General features: G+C 56.0%; 1 protein-coding gene across 5 annotated transcripts in view; it reads right to left on the bottom strand.

Annotated features, from left to right (window-relative positions):
- LOC123355326 (peptide methionine sulfoxide reductase MsrA-like) overlaps nt 1-15022 on the bottom strand; it is a 99560-nt gene that overhangs the window by 22522 nt on the left and 62016 nt on the right. For 3 of the 5 annotated variants that reach the window (XR_006575066.1, XR_006575064.1, XR_006575067.1), the window contains exon 7: nt 11370-11508. The exons of 1 other annotated variant lie outside the window; for it this stretch is intronic. The gene's annotated coding sequence lies outside the window, so the exon portion shown is untranslated. Of the gene's footprint in view, nt 1-11369; nt 11509-12501; nt 12665-15022 lie in introns of all 5 variants that reach the window. One more of the 5 variants, XR_006575065.1, reaches the window with a different exon arrangement.

The following is a 15022-nucleotide window of genomic DNA, read 5'->3' as shown; positions in this document are numbered from 1 at the left end:
TCTTCTTCTGCACTTTGACTCTGCCAAAGGCCAAGCCAAACCGCAGGACAAACGCCACCCCCCCTTCCTGGGCCCAATCCCCTGCAGAGTCTTCCCCACTCCCTTTACACAGCAGCCCCTCCCGGGGCTTCCCCTCTGGCTCTTCAAGGGCCACCGACCCTCCAGAATTCTCCCGTACGAGCCACCCCCTTGACTGCCTCCTTCCAGACCAAATCCTTAGCCTCCTCTCCCTGGGGCCAGGGCTGGCAAGGCCTCTGAGGCAACCCTTTCCCCACAGGGCCAGCCACTCCCTCCAGCTGAGCTCTCCCAGCCTCTTGGGGCCATCACCCATCTCCTCCCCAGCTGAGCCCCACCCCATCTAACCGCCAGCTGATCAGGATCAGCAAGGAGGGTAGCTGATCTGTGGCAGAGGAGGCTGGTTTTCCTTAAAGGGCCAGCCGTCCTCCTGAGACGGTCCCATGATCAGTGTTCTGTGCAGGCAATGCTGCTCCGGGGCAGAAGTCAGACAGTTCCTACGCTCGGTGCGTCCCAGATCTCCAGCAGGGCCGCCCAGGGGGGTGGGTGGGGCAATTTGCCCCAGGCCCCCACGAGAATATAGTATTCTATAGTATTGCAACTTTTTTTTAATGGAAGGGGCCCCCGAAATTGCTTTGCCCCAGGCCCCCTGAATCCTCTGGGCAGCCCTGATCTCCAGGCGGCAACGTGCTGCCTCGTCCCCGGGCCAGCCAGCTTGCACCCTGTCCTGGTTCTAGCTCGTGGCAACTGGCACACGAGTGTGCATGGCTGAGCCCAGAAAGGCCAGGCCAGGTGGGATTTGGGAACGTAAGTCAGCGAGGAGGAGGAAAACAGATGAAGGGCAATGGGGAAGCAGCCTCCAAACACTCGGCACCAGGCCTTCAGCACGGGCAAGTGATTTACCTAACGCCTGGGTCCCGGGCGTCGGTGGACTTGGGAGCCCACGCGTGGGTTTGCATGCAGGTGCCTGTGCATGTGCATTTGCGTGCGCAACTATGCTGGAGCACGTACAGGCGCAAGTGTTTGTGCTTGTGGGTGGGTGCGTGGGTGGGTGTATTTACGGGACGCGTGAGTGTGCATGTGCAGTTGTGAGCCTGGGTGGGCGCATGCATCAATGTAGGCATGTGAGTGCATCCGTATGGGTTCACATGGGCACGGGCACGAGTTTGTTTGTGTTTCCAGGGATGTCGGTGTGCAGGCACCAATGTGTGTGGGGGGGAGGGGGAAGGGGAGAATGCATGGGACTATAAATGTGTGTTTGCATGTGTAATTGTTGGTGCATGGCCCAGCATGTGTGTCTGTCTGCAGGTGCATGCAAGGATATTTGTGCCGGTCTAAACAAGTGGTATTCTGCCTGGGCTTTTGCAGACCTACAAGAAGGGCTGTGATTGTGTTTGTGTGTAGGCACACACGTTACTTGTCAATAAGTCCATGTCTTCGTGTGGGCCTGTCTCTCTGTGTTAGTGCACATGGATTGGCGGGGGTGTGTGTTCACGCAGGCATGTGCGCATAGGGGTGTGCCCGAACGCACAGGTGCAGGTTGTGTGTGTTTGCGCATGTGTCTGTGTGTGTGTGTGTGTCTGTGCGCGTGTCTGTGTGTGAGTGCACGAGGGAGGGGAGCTGCTTCAATCTGCTGTTAATCAGCGTCCCCGGTATTTATTCCTGACATGGGTTTCCCTGGGAGGAGACTGAGAACACACAGCGTGCCCTGCAGGTGTGTGTGCCGCTTTGTCTATTTCCAGCACCTCACCCGAGGTCACACACAGGTGCTGGGCCACTGGTGACTCAGAGGAAAGAAGCCGCCGGATTGCTGGCTCTGGCAGCACACACCTCTGCAACTGAAGCGTGTTCTCCCTCCTACAAGATCCTGTCAGGGGCCAGCGCACGTGGCCAGTCACTCAAGGGGGCAGTGGCCCCCTTACAGCACAGGGTGGGGGCAAATGAGAGCATGATGCATGTGGGTGAGATCCACCGGCGATGTGCTGACAAAGGCAAGCTCTGACGGCTGTCAGACTGCTGAGCCTGCTAGACGGGCAGAGCGAGCTGGGCTCTGCAGGGTCTCACGCAGCCCAGGCCGGGTTAGCAGCCAGGTTCTAACTCAGGAACCCTGCTAGCTGGCAGCTACATGAGACACAGCAGCGCTACGGAGCACTTGTCCGGTGCTTTCACTGACGTCCGCGATGTGCTTTGAGATCCCCAAACGGACAGCACGAGACGAGAGCAAAGTATCTCATAGTGAGAGCCCGGCAAATCCGTGGCTATCCGCTTTATAGCCACGGATCATTTCTGCAGGTCGTGGATCGGCTGCAGCGCGGATACACATTTTGTATCCACGCAGGGCTCTACACAGGGCTCTGAAAACACTGCTGAGAAGAGAGATTCGGTAGCTTTCAAGCAGCCATCTGGGGCGGGCAGGTAGGTTATAATCCTACCTTACAAATGGGGAAACTGAGGCACAGGGCGGTGACATGATTTCCTCAAGGTCATCAAAGGTGCCAGAGTCAGAATCAGGAGCTTCCGGCTCCAAAGTGCCAGACTCAGCGCAACAGACAACACTCAGGTCTCCTGCACCCACCGGAAGGCCTGTTCTACACCAGTGCGGGTTGGCAGGTACAGCCGCACCAGTAGCAAGCTCTCCCAGTCCCAGCATAAGCCCTTTTTTGCTGGTTCTCCGTAGGGGCAACAGAGACCCATTCATAAACGTACCAAGCTGCAGCTTCAAACTCTGTCTTACAACTGCGACTACTTTGCCGGCAGAGAAACTTCGGGAAACAAACCTCACACCCCGACCGACACCGCTCTAGGAGCCGATGTTCCTAGCGCAGCCCTGGCCCGAATCTGCGGCATGAGGCAGCTCGGTGAGTCTTGCTCTTGAAACAAAGCCAAGCCTTGAACGGCCTGGGCCAGATAAGTCAGTGGCCGGGATGAACTCGGCCTGTCACCTAGAGCCAGCCACGGCTCCCAAGACACAGGCACTCAGCCACAGGCACAGCCGTGCAATGGAAGGCACCCAGGCGCCGTCCAGTAGAGGGCGGTATAGCGTGCACACAAGCCCGCTCCATCACACATTTTTCTGGCCCTTTACAAAAAATACACAAGAACAAACCCAGCGCCTGAAAATACAACACGACGAATGGCGGGAACCACCTCTTTGCAGCAGGACCTCAAGACACGTTTTTCCTAGACATTCACCAGAGCTCCTCCCCCACCCTAAATCCTGCGTGAGCAATTACTGCTCAGGAATAGTCGCCTCTTCTCCTCTGCTGGTGGAAAAACATTTGCTTTATCGCCGCTTTTATCAGCCTCTAATAACCTACTTTATTTTTAGATAAGGTGAAAGCCAATAATCTGCCATCTCGAGAGTATTTTCCACTCACATCTGCATTTGTACAATTTGGTTTCCTGTGGTGGTTAAGGCGCTTTTTCAAACTAACCTGAATTGTTATTTCTTTCACTCGTCAAAAAGCCCTTAAAATACATAGATCGCTATAAATAAGAACACCCAGAGAGACGGCGACCTCGGTCGCTTTGCCAGGGCCCTTCAAAGGCGACCCCTCTTTCTCAGAACGCAGCAGATAGTGGAGCCGCCGGCTGGGCAATGGGCATTTCGGATTTGAAGGCAGGGAGGTGCCTAGAAACGAAGTGAAAGGCATCGAGGCCTTTGACTGGGACCTAGAAACAAAGGGAGGATGCTCTTTGATGGGTTTGGAAAACAGGGCTCCGAGTGAGGGCCCCGTGGCACGGTGGTTTTTTTAAACCATACGTACACCGTGTGTTTCTGGCCACTTTCTAACGCTAGGGCAGCCACGCAGCTCCATTCCCCAGCGGGAGACACTGAGGCACCAAGTGATTAAAGTGACTCAGTCAGGAATGGCCCCTTCCTGACGCCCAGCCCTGGGCTCTGTCCACAGTGTCTCCTGTTATCGGTGTAATTCGTGCTAGTGAAAGGCACCAGCTTGTCCCTGCAGGCCTGTCCTCATCCAGGTTCAGCTCAGACAGAGACATTGATCCTACACACACACAGCCCGGACAATGCCCCTTGGCACTGGCCCGGGGTGGGGGGCACCTCTAGGGCTGAAAGGACACTTCAGGGTCCGTGGCCCATTCATTTCTGAGCGCGCTGCTGAGGAGGGGAGATCTCCTGTCCCTCGGGAGCAGCAAACAAGTGTCACGCCAGCTTCTGCCCAGCGGTACGACGGGATTCACACCACAGCCTGGTCTGGAGCTGAACCAACCACCTAGATTCGGGCAGGGCCCCAAACGTGGCTGCGATGCCCATGCAGCCTGGCACCCCCCCCATCCCCAATCTCTCCTCCCCATGCACAGCTGCCCAGCCAGCACCCTCTGCAGCAAGCTGCCAACCCGCCGCCCGGCTTCCTCTCTGACACAAAGTTTCCATTCACCAAGAGCAGGTGACAGGTGAAGGCAATCGCACGGCACGGCAGGGGGTGGGGGTGTCGTTCTGGTCAAGCTGTCTCTCTGCAGAGCCATGCCCATGAGAGCTCCCAGCTTGCACGGTGGGGGGGGGGATTGTGTGGGGGGGCGGGGAGCAGACTGGGATATTGGGCCATTACAGACACTCCTCCTCCCCTGTGCAAATCACTTCCTGCATCCCTAGTGTCCTGACTCCAGTAAGGTCGCCTCACCCCAAACCCATCACCCCCCCGAACATGCCCTTCCCCTCTGGCATCCTCCGTCCCCGAATGCCCCGTTCCGTGGCCATACTGGCTCCCAAGTTACCCACCGCCCCTGCTCCGCCTGGCACCCTGCTTCTGCACCGGGACTCAGGCCCGGCTGCAGGCCCGAGGGGAGTCGGGTGAGGGCCAGAATCCCACGTGTCCACCTCTTCCCGTCAGCACCCCAGCAGATTTGCCCATTTCAATTGTGCCTCTCCCTAACCCCGGTGGAAGCGGCCCAGAGCCAGTCTCCCCGAGGCGCGCCCTGTCCGGCCCTTGGGAGCAGCCTACGAAACAGGCTGTGTATTAGTAATTGCTTAGAGCCGGGTCCTCAGCTCCACTGATTTCAGCTAACACCCGCCGAGGATCTGGCCGCGCCAGTGTTCCTGCTGTCGTAAGCCTCCTCGCCAACCAGGGCCTTTGTCTGCGCGACACCGTGCGCACCAGGCCTGCCCCATCGCCAAGGAAGAGGACAAAGAGAAAGGGCTGAAGTAGCCTCACAATCTGCAGTGGCAGGAAGGAGGGCACTGGACCGGGCATCAGGCCACCTGGAGTCTGTTCCTGGCTCTGCCACTGGCCTGCTGCGTGACCTTGGTCATGTCCCTTCTCCTCTGTGCGACGGAGGGAATGGTCCCCACCCACCTTTGCAGAGTGCTGGGAGATCTGCAGGTGGAAAATGGGAGCCTCACGCCAAAGCTCTGGCCCCCGTGTTGGCCTCAGCACAGTGGCAGGCTGGCTTTGTGGTGCCTGCACCTGCAAGTCGTAGCGTCGTAGCGGAGGTGAGCAGCAGGACGGGCCCGGGAAGGTGCATGCGACTGGGATGGCGAGGGCTCCTGTATGAGGCGCTAGGTGACGTCCAGGCCGGGAACAGCAAACGGGCACGTGGCAAGATAAACCACTGCGGGATCGTGGGACGCATTGGAGGGCCACTGACGGACATAAACGGACTAGCCAGGCAGATCACCCTCAGGACTGAGCCAGGAGGAGGCTGCAGCCCTTTGGGATTTGCCATGTTGATGATGACGCCGGATGACCGGAGGACCAGCGCCGATCCGCACCCTAGCGCGCGGGAGCAGCACTCAGGATAAACTCACTCAAGCTCTGCCCTACGCCCCGACTCTAGCGACGCGAACAGGGAGGAGGTTTAGGGTTTGGACGGGGGTGGGAAGTGATTGAACAGGAGCAATTCTAAGGGAAACAGGCCCCCAACAAGAGCTAGATTAGGGGAAGTGCCCTGTCCCGATGGCTCGGCAGCCTGCCCCAGCTGAGGCACAGCCCAGGGCAGCTTTCCGAGCCGGGAGGGGAAGGGAGCCCATCACGTAGCACGGAGGTGCAGGCGGGAAGACGTACGCAGCCGCACGCGCATCGCCGGCTCGAAGAAAGAGAACCCAGACGTGCCCCACCCAGGTGGTCTGGAGGGCCCAGAGCTCAATGATTTGATCTTAGCGAGACGTGGATTTCGTGGGGAGCTTTGGGCTCCTGCCACACCAGGGGCCCGGTTCTCCTCTCACCCGCCGCGGCGCCATCCCGCTGACGCCCACGGGCTCCGGAAGCGGGAAAGTGATGTTAGGTGCAAGTGGGGGGGGGGGGGGGGAGCCCGGCGTGCAGGCCTGACGCTGGGCGTGGGGGAAGGGGCCGAAGAGGGAGGAGAGCCGAGGGGGGGCGAGATTCTGCAGGTCCCGCACAGACGCCTCTTCGCCTCTCCAGAGCTGGAGTCTGAAGGCGCCTCACAAGGCCTGGCCTGTGATTTTCTTTGGGATAGGGCACGTGGGGCTAGCAGAGGGAGGGGGCGATGTGTGTGAGACCTCAGCCAGACTGCAAAGAGGGGGGGGGTGTCCATTATCAGCCAAATAATCAACCCCCAGTGTACACAGGCACCGCTCAGTGGGGATAATCCCCAGGCGAAATGGGCTTTTAATGAGCTGGTAAGGAGCAAACACAGATGACTCCTCGATGGACAATCAGGGCTGGTGAGAAACCCCCCTGTCTGAGGAGTCCTGCTTGCCCAGGGATTGTTTAACCCACCAGGGTTAAGCACAATGGGCCATCGCTTGCCAGTGGCCCATTGTTATTCGCCCCGCCGTGCTGGGCAGGGGAGAGTCGCCCGCCCGGCAGGAGACGTCTAAGGAGGGGCCGGGGAGGCAGATGTGAGCACAGCTGCCCAGAGGCACCCGGCTCTCGCAGGCGTGGATGGAGCCTGGAAATAAAGAGGCAAAGGGCTCTGAAGCGCCTCTCGCCAGCGTCACGCCATCGATTTCAAATGGCAACACCCCTGCCTGACCCGTCACTTCTCTTCCCACAGGGCCAGGAGGCAGCAGCTGAAGATCGGGGCCCGGCTGCGCTAGGCGCTGCACAGACACAGCCTCTGGGAGTACGCAAGGCCAGCTAGGCTGGGTGCCCCGCCCTGCCTCTAACCACACCAGACAGAGCAAGTGAGTAGCCTCCTCGTATAGATGGGGAACTGCCTCACAGAGAGACGGAGCCACTTGCCCGGAATCACACGGGACCCGCGCCAGGAGCTGGACTGAGATTTCAGAGATTCGCAGACACTAAAGCCAGAAGGGCCCATTGTGATCATGTCGCCTGACCTCCTGTCTAGCCCAAGCCAGAGAATTTCCCCCAGAAGCTGGACAAGAGAGTTTGCCTTGTAGAAAGAGATCAAATCTCGTTTTAAAGACTCCACGGAGGGGGTGCGTCCGTCCCCCACCTCCCCTGGTGAGCTGTTCCCATGTTTCATTACGCTCACTGCTAGGAAACGGCATGTTCACTTCAAGGCTGAATTCAGCTAACTTCAACTCCCCACCGTTGGGTCGTGTTCTGCCTTTGTCTGCAAAACGGCGAAGCCCCTGCTCTCCGCTTCCGTTTTCATGTGTCCGTACCTAGGACCCTGTTATTTATATGATAGGAGCCCCTGGAGATCCCAGCTGAGACCAGGGCCTCCTTGTCCTGTACATGCACATAGCGAGAGGTAGCCTCTGCCTGGTAGATCTTACAATCTAATAAACAAAGCGTGTGTGCGTGGGGGGGGGGGAATAGAGGTACAACCCTGTGCCTGCCTAAAATAAAAAGGAAACTGTTCCTGTCAACAAGCCTGAGAAAGAGAGAATGGCAGAAAGAATGGAGCTAGATAGCTCAAGAGATAGATAGCCACCATCTCATCTTCCTTCACATCCCTCCTGGGCACTCTCCTCCAGGGCTGCCCAGAGGGGAGGCAAGTGGGGCAATTTGCCCCAGGCCCCGGGCCCCACAGGGGCCCCCACGAGAGTTTTTCGGGGGCCCCGGAGCATCTTCTGCTCCGGGTCTTCGGCAGCAGGGGGTCCTTCTGCTCTGGGGCAGAAGGACCCTCCGCCGCCCAATTACCGCCGAAGTGGGACCCGCCGCCCAAGTGACGGGTCTTCGGCAGCACTTCAGCAGCGGGGGGCGCCCACTGCGGGTCTTCGGGGCACTTCGGCGGCGGGTCCCTGAGCGGAAGGACCCCCCCCCCGCCACCGAATTACCGCCGAAGCGGGGACCCCTCTGGGCGGCCCTGCTCTCCTCTCCTAGGATGCCTATAAAACCCTGGACAGCAAGGAGTTGTGCTGTGACAGGCTGCGTCTCATGCTCTTCGTAACGACCTCACTGTTTTCTTTTGGTCTCCTCCCGTCGGTCTGCGTCCACCGGTTGTCTCTCATCCTGCCCTTAGATGGGAAGCTCTTTGGGGTCTTTTGGTTCTGTGTTTGTGCAGCACCTTGCACAGTGGGGCCCTGATCCCTGATGGGGGCCCTTTAAGGCTGCTGCTCTATCAATAAAACATAATAGATCAATAGGCAGAAAGATGGATTCCCTACCCCCAAAAAATATGGGCCTGATTTGCAGGGTACTTTACACTGCAAAAGAGGCATTAGTGTTAGTAGAAATTAGATAGACAGACTTAATTCATAAGAACCTGATTAGGATGCTATAGTTAAAAGGGGGGAAAATGTGGAGTTCTGGTTCCACAACCGATCTCGCTCTGACTCCATATTCCCCACCAGGGTCTGTGAGTGTGTTTGACTCAGTGTGTGCAGGTCTGTGTGTGTGACTGTGATACTGGGTGTACAAGTGCATGTCTGAGCATCTGGGGATGTGTACACGGCTCTGCCCAGAGGTGTGCGTACTGCTGTCTCTATAGACGTGTGTGTGTTACTATTTGTCTGACGGCTGGGTGTGGGTGTGTCGATTGTACTGTTTGGATACGTGTGTATTTTGTTGTCCATCTGTATTACGCTGGGAAGGGGTGTGTGCCTGTATTACTGTTTGTACAGGGATGTGCATGTGTGTGTCTATGTTACTGTCCATTTTTCCGCCGGTGGGGCTGGCGGGTGGGGTGTGAATACAGCCTACATGGTGCTCTGAAGTTGTGCTCTTAATGCAAACTACCCTTTGCCAGACTCCCGCCCGACACCCACACAGCCCCCCACACCCCACTACTCCAGTCCTGATCCCCTGCTGAGGTACCACGTTCCTGGCCTGCAGCCCTCTCTGCTCCCCCAGGCCTGGCTCTTGCTGAAAAAAAGACCACTACTTGCACCGAATTCTGCAGGGGTTTTGGAGGGGAACGTTCAGGCTGAGACCCAACAAGGTCTTGGGTGAGAATCTGAGGCCCCTGGTTCTGGAGCGGAAAAGCGCTCTCCCCCCGCCAGCCCTCTGGCCCCACGGCGCCGAGGGATATTGTGAAGCGCTCACCTAGCCACGTGATGTCACTCGCGTGACCCCTCCGCCAATAATCAACTGAACAGCGGTGGCGGGCGGCGGGAATCAAGCCCCAACTCTGTGTTTGACAGCGCTGGAAACGAACGGGCTGGGAGTGCGCTGAGCCGGCTGGGAAAGGCTTTGCCGAAGGGAGAGGGGAGTTGAGAACTTCCACCTGGAAATGAAGAACCCAGCTGGCCCTGACATTCCGGCATCCGCCTGACTCCAGCAAGTCTGCCCTGCCATCTGGAACACGTATCAACGACAGCAGAGGCTCCCGCCAGAATGTCGCCCTCCGAGGGGGTCTGTGCCAGGCTCCGCTTGCAAACGGTCTCCCCCCCAACACACACACCCGGACCCTGCCGGAATAGCCCCTCCTCGCCTCATCAGAGCGGCTTCCCCCTTTCGCCCCCACCGCCGAACCGGCCCAGAGCTGCAGCCTCGCTTGGGTTGGAAGAACTCCTGGGAGCTGGGAATATGGGGAGGCCGTTGCACTCATGCCAAGGCCCCCAGGGGGATTGTGTGTGGAGGGGCCACCGCGCTGCCAGCCCTGATGCTGCTGGGAGCCCCCGCCAGTCCCCTCATGCATGGATCCGTCGCCTACAAAAATCTCTGTTGAATAAACGAACATGTGGGGTTGGCGCAGAGACGGGGACACATGCGGTTAACTCTGGTTTTATTCCCTGAGCAGAGCAGTGTCAATCTCAAAGCACTTTAAAAGGAAGTCACGATCATTAGCCCTGTTTTACCAATGGGGAAACTGAGGCACGGAGTAGGGAAGTGACTTGCCCTAGGTCACACGGGGAACTGAGAACAAAAGCCAGGTCTCCTGAGTCACAATCTAGTGCTCTATCCACTAGGCCATGAGAATACACAGAACAACAACTGTCTGTAGTGTTTGTATCAGCCGTGTGCTGGGGCTGCATCAGCTCGCTGCCCGCTGATATTCCCTGGCGCAGATAACTGCATTCCCCTCGCCTGCACGCCCCTCCATTTTACTGTTCGCTACAGGTCAATATTCTAGCAAATGAGGCAGGAATTTTCACAGAAGCAGCACATTTGAAGCAACTAGTAGAGAACATCTGCGGAGAGTGTTGTGTTTTTTTTTAACCTCGTAAATCACAGAAATCATAGAAATGTAGGGCAGCTAGGGACCTCAAGGGGCCATCTCGTCCATGAGAGCATTTGCACTGGAAACCCAATCCTAAGAATTATGCTCATCCACTCCCAGGACAGAAATGAGACCGTGAGGCCTACATGTATAAACAACACAACGGGAATACTGAGTGATTGCGAATGCGCCCCAGACTGGGAATCGCCATTACCCTTTCGCCTAATTTCAAGGACGAGAGGATGAAACTGAAAGGCAGCATATTTAAAAATGAGCCAGGAAGATGGTTTATTTCGTACACTGTGCATATGTGGCCTGTGGAACTCATTGCCACAAGGTCTTGTTGAAGCCAAGAATTTAGCAGGATTCATAAAAGGATCAGGCATTTCTATGGACAAATGGGAAAATCCAATTGTGTTTGATTGGATGGAAATGTATATGGGATATAAAGGCTCATTGCTTCGGGGCACGAACCAACCACTCAGTGACGGACATCAGGAAAAGTTCCCCGGGGCGAGTTATTATATTATTTTTATTTGTATTACCGTCACCCCCAGGCATGGACCGGGACCCCATTGTGCAAGGTGCTGTACACACAACATAGTCCATTCTTGTCCACGCCGGGGTTCTTGCTTTGAAGTGGCTGGTCCTGGCCACTGTCCGAGTCAGGAGACTGGATTCAGTGGGCTACAGGCCTGACTCAGTGTCAAATGATCCCATTGTTCCTAATGATGTTCCAAAAGTGCTTGGCAAATCATTTTGAGGGACAAGCAAATGGTACGGCTCCACAGGCAGAAAAGGCCTCCCGCATGGAAATCATTAGCTGGGATGTCTTCACTCAGCTCTGTGCTACTTACCCCTGGAGGGTGTTTTCCCGGAGAAGGGAGGCTAGTCTTGTGGTGACGCATGGGGCTGGGACTCAGGAGATGCAGGTTCAAAAATTTCCTTTGGGATTCCGGGCAAGTCACTGAATGTCTCTGTGCCAAGGTTCCCCATCTGTAAAAGGGGGAGAATAATTGTGATTTGTTTGAATTGGGGTAGCCCCTAGGAGCTCTAGTCACGGCCCAGGATCCCAGTGTGCTAGGTGCTGTACAGACACAACAAAAAGACATTCCCTGCCTGAAAGAACTTCCACTCTAAAGCAATGCCTCTTGTCTATCGAGACTCTTCTCCTTATGTGTCTGTGCAGCACCTGGCAGAAAGGGGCCCTGATCTGGGTTGGGTATCTCAGCACTACACCCGTATTTTTCTTTCCGCTGCCCTCTAGGCATCAGCAGAGTGGCCTATTTCCGTGCACCTGGGCAAGCAGCTAAAAGGTGTGTCACTCACCAGGTGCTTGCTGAGCGGAGATTATTGACAGGGAAAGCACCGGAGCAGGAAAGGAATGGAGACATGGGACAAGGGCCAGCCCTGCAGCTGCTCCTCTCCCGGGGCAATGCCGAGATGCCAGTTGGCTTGTTTTAGTTCTTGATTTTTAACATAAGAGCGGCCAGACTGGGTCAGACCAAAGGTCCATCTAGCCCAGTATCCTGTCTTCCGACAGTGGCCAGTGCCAGGTGCCCCAGAGGGAATGAACAGACCAGGGAATCACCAACTGATCCATCCCCTGTCGCCCATTCCCAGCTTCTGGCAAACAGAGACCAGGGACATCATCCCTGCCCATCCTGGCTAATAGCCACCGATGGACCTACCCTCCATGAACTTATCTAGTTCTTTTTTGAACCCTGTTATAGTCTTGGCCTTCCCAACACCCTCTGGCAAGGAGTTCCACAGGTTGACCGTGTGTTGCGTGTGTTAGTTCCCCCTTTGGGTTATGCAGCCGGAGCCATCAGGAGTGAGGCCCTGGGAGAGATGGGGTGGGAAGGAGGCCAACAAAGGGAGTGGCAGAGAGGGACAGGGACTGAGAACACCGGGGCCCTGGGCTGGATTCATCCTGGCCCTCCCCGGTTCACGATAACAACGGCTTGTGCAACGCACAACCACACAGACCTTTCACCAGGGCACCAAGACGGAGAGACCAGGATGGCAGCTTCCACGGGCCGACTCGCTCACGCTGTCTGGCAGCCACGCCAGGCTCAGAGCCTGATCCAACTTCCGCTGGAGTCAGTGGAAAGCCTCCCTGGAACTCAAGTTGGGCCCCTGGAGAGCACACCTGTCCGGACGGGTACTACCATCACCTTGTGTGGGGCTGCTCTCAGAGCCTACAGGTCGACAGGCAGCGGGTGGGCAGTTCCGGGCCTGGGCCGCCCCCATGTCCTGCGGGAAGTGGGGCTGGTCATTCAGTCCATAACACGCTTCAATCTCAGTCAGCCCTGAGCCAACGAGGCACAAGCAGTGCCAGGCCCTCAAAAGACATGAGATTTTACATGGCAGGGTCTGTTTCTTTGCCTTCTGGTACTGGAGCCATTGGGGGGGGGGGTCACATTTTCAAGCTTTTCTTATTCATTCATTCATTCATGCCCGTCACCCCTGTTACCGCAAAGAGTAGAAGCTTATCTTGTTTGACAATGAGAGCAGAGATTCTCATGGTTTCATGTGACTCCAGGAGCTGAGGATTTAAGAAAAAGCCCCAGATACCATGAGATCTGTGGTAAGATCATGGGACTAGGAGGTGCTGCTGGAAAGTAGGAGAGGGAAAACTGAACGGTCCTGATCTCTTGTGGGTGGTCCCAGTGCACTTTTCACAGGAGCAAGAGCCAGTGTTGCTAGCTTCACACCTTCAAAACGTATGAGTCAGGCCCCCAAAATAGCACAAGATTGGCTTAAAAATCATATATGTCACATTTGGGGTTCTTTTTAATTTTCTCCTGGTTTTGAACCTCTAGGTTGCACGTGTTTCAAGCTTTTCTCTGCCACCAGGAGGGCTAGAAACTTGCTTTTTCTTGTCAATGACAGCTGAGATTCTCCGACTCTCTCTGGGGTCCAGGAGCTGGGGCTTTCAAAAATATACTGAAAATTATGACTCATGATACAACTAATGTGAGTTGGCAACACTGCAAGACTGTTACCCAAAGCAGGTAGGCCTCATTCCACTCTGGTTAATTACATTCCGCCTCCCAAAACTTTTCCCCCAGTGGCACTTGGATTCTGCTTCACTTCCTGTCCTAAACTGTTGCACAGTATTACTATGTGCTGATAAACAATGGCTGTTTTCCACCTCAGAGGTGGCTGCATTTCTGCAGTGGGTGAGGAGCTCCCTTCATATCCTTTAACCTACCTCACAGGGTTATGAGATGAAAGCACTTAAAGTTCCTTGGATCTAAGGGCTGAGTTGGGCCCTGGACTATGGGCTTAAATGGGAGTTCTGGGGGTTGCGCGGAGGTGGATTTTACTCTGGGTGAGGCAATGTGTGATCAGCTCTCATGATTTTATCACAAGACTTGTGACATTTGGTTTTGGTTTGTTCCTTTAAGCCAGGCTGGGAGTCACATGAGTAGGGGACCAGGTCAGCTTTCATTTATTTAAAATAAAAAAATGTTTTTTTCCCAGCCCTTGTGGCTGCAGAGAAAAGCTTGAAAACACGACCCCAGCGCACCCTCAAGAGTGAACAAAAAGAACACCCAATAATATTAAAAAAAATAAAATAAAAAAAAAAATCTCATGATTTGTTAGACAATCTCATGATTTTTCAGGGCCCGAACACTTGGGGCCGGTGCTACTGAAATCAGTTCCCCCCACCCCCTACCCCCAAAAATCTCCACCCAGCAACTGAACGAGATTCAAATCATTTTCTGAAGCGTCTGATCGTCAAACCTCCCCCTCCCGCCCCTTTTGCTCTCTGGTGTTTTTGACTCTACCTCTAAAAACAAGCCGTGGATTTCATGCAGCTGCAGCCCCAGGTGTCTGGAGACAGAGAGAGAGCACAGGGCAGGAAGCAGGGTTGCCAGTTTTCTCTCTCTCATCTTTTTAGTTGAGAAGGCAGCTTCACTTTCTAAAAGAGGCGCTGGCCGCAGCTTGAGGTGAAAGATCAGGGAAGGGGGTTTTTTGGCGGGGGGGGGGAAAGGAAAGGCAGTGGGGGGGGGTCCTCCCTCATTCTCCACCCCCCCACACGCCCCAAGCCTCAGAGCAGTCCCCAAGGCAGCTTTGGGAAAGGGGGAGGGTGTCATTGCTGAAAAGGCCCATCAGCCTGCACCCTCAAAGGGCCATGAGCTGAAGAATGCAGGGCCGCAGCCTGGGATCGTCTGTCCCTATGAATGATTGTCACGCGTAGCCCGACAGGCCTGCCTGCCCATGCATCCGTCCCTATGTGCATTGGACAGTAAGTGTCCCTAGTCCTGCCTCTGCAGGCAAGCCTGGGAGTGCATGCACCGGCACTGAATGCGCCTGTCACTGCCCAGGCTCCTGTGAACACGCACGTGGGCCTCCGAACGGCCCTTTGCCTGGAACGCCCCGGTGCTGAGTGCGTGAGCTTGTCCCCGCGGGTTGTGGCTCTCCCCGTGACGTCGGCGCGCCTGTGACTGCATTCGGGCGCCCACGCGGGGCTGCCTGCGCACTTCTGTGGATGCATGCA

The sequence above is a fragment of the Mauremys mutica genome, chromosome 23, assembly GCF_020497125.1.
Source record: "Mauremys mutica isolate MM-2020 ecotype Southern chromosome 23, ASM2049712v1, whole genome shotgun sequence".
NCBI lineage: Eukaryota > Metazoa > Chordata > Testudines > Geoemydidae > Mauremys > Mauremys mutica.
The sequence above is the reverse complement of the archived record's forward strand: the minus strand, read 5'-3'. Positions and strand labels throughout refer to the sequence as shown.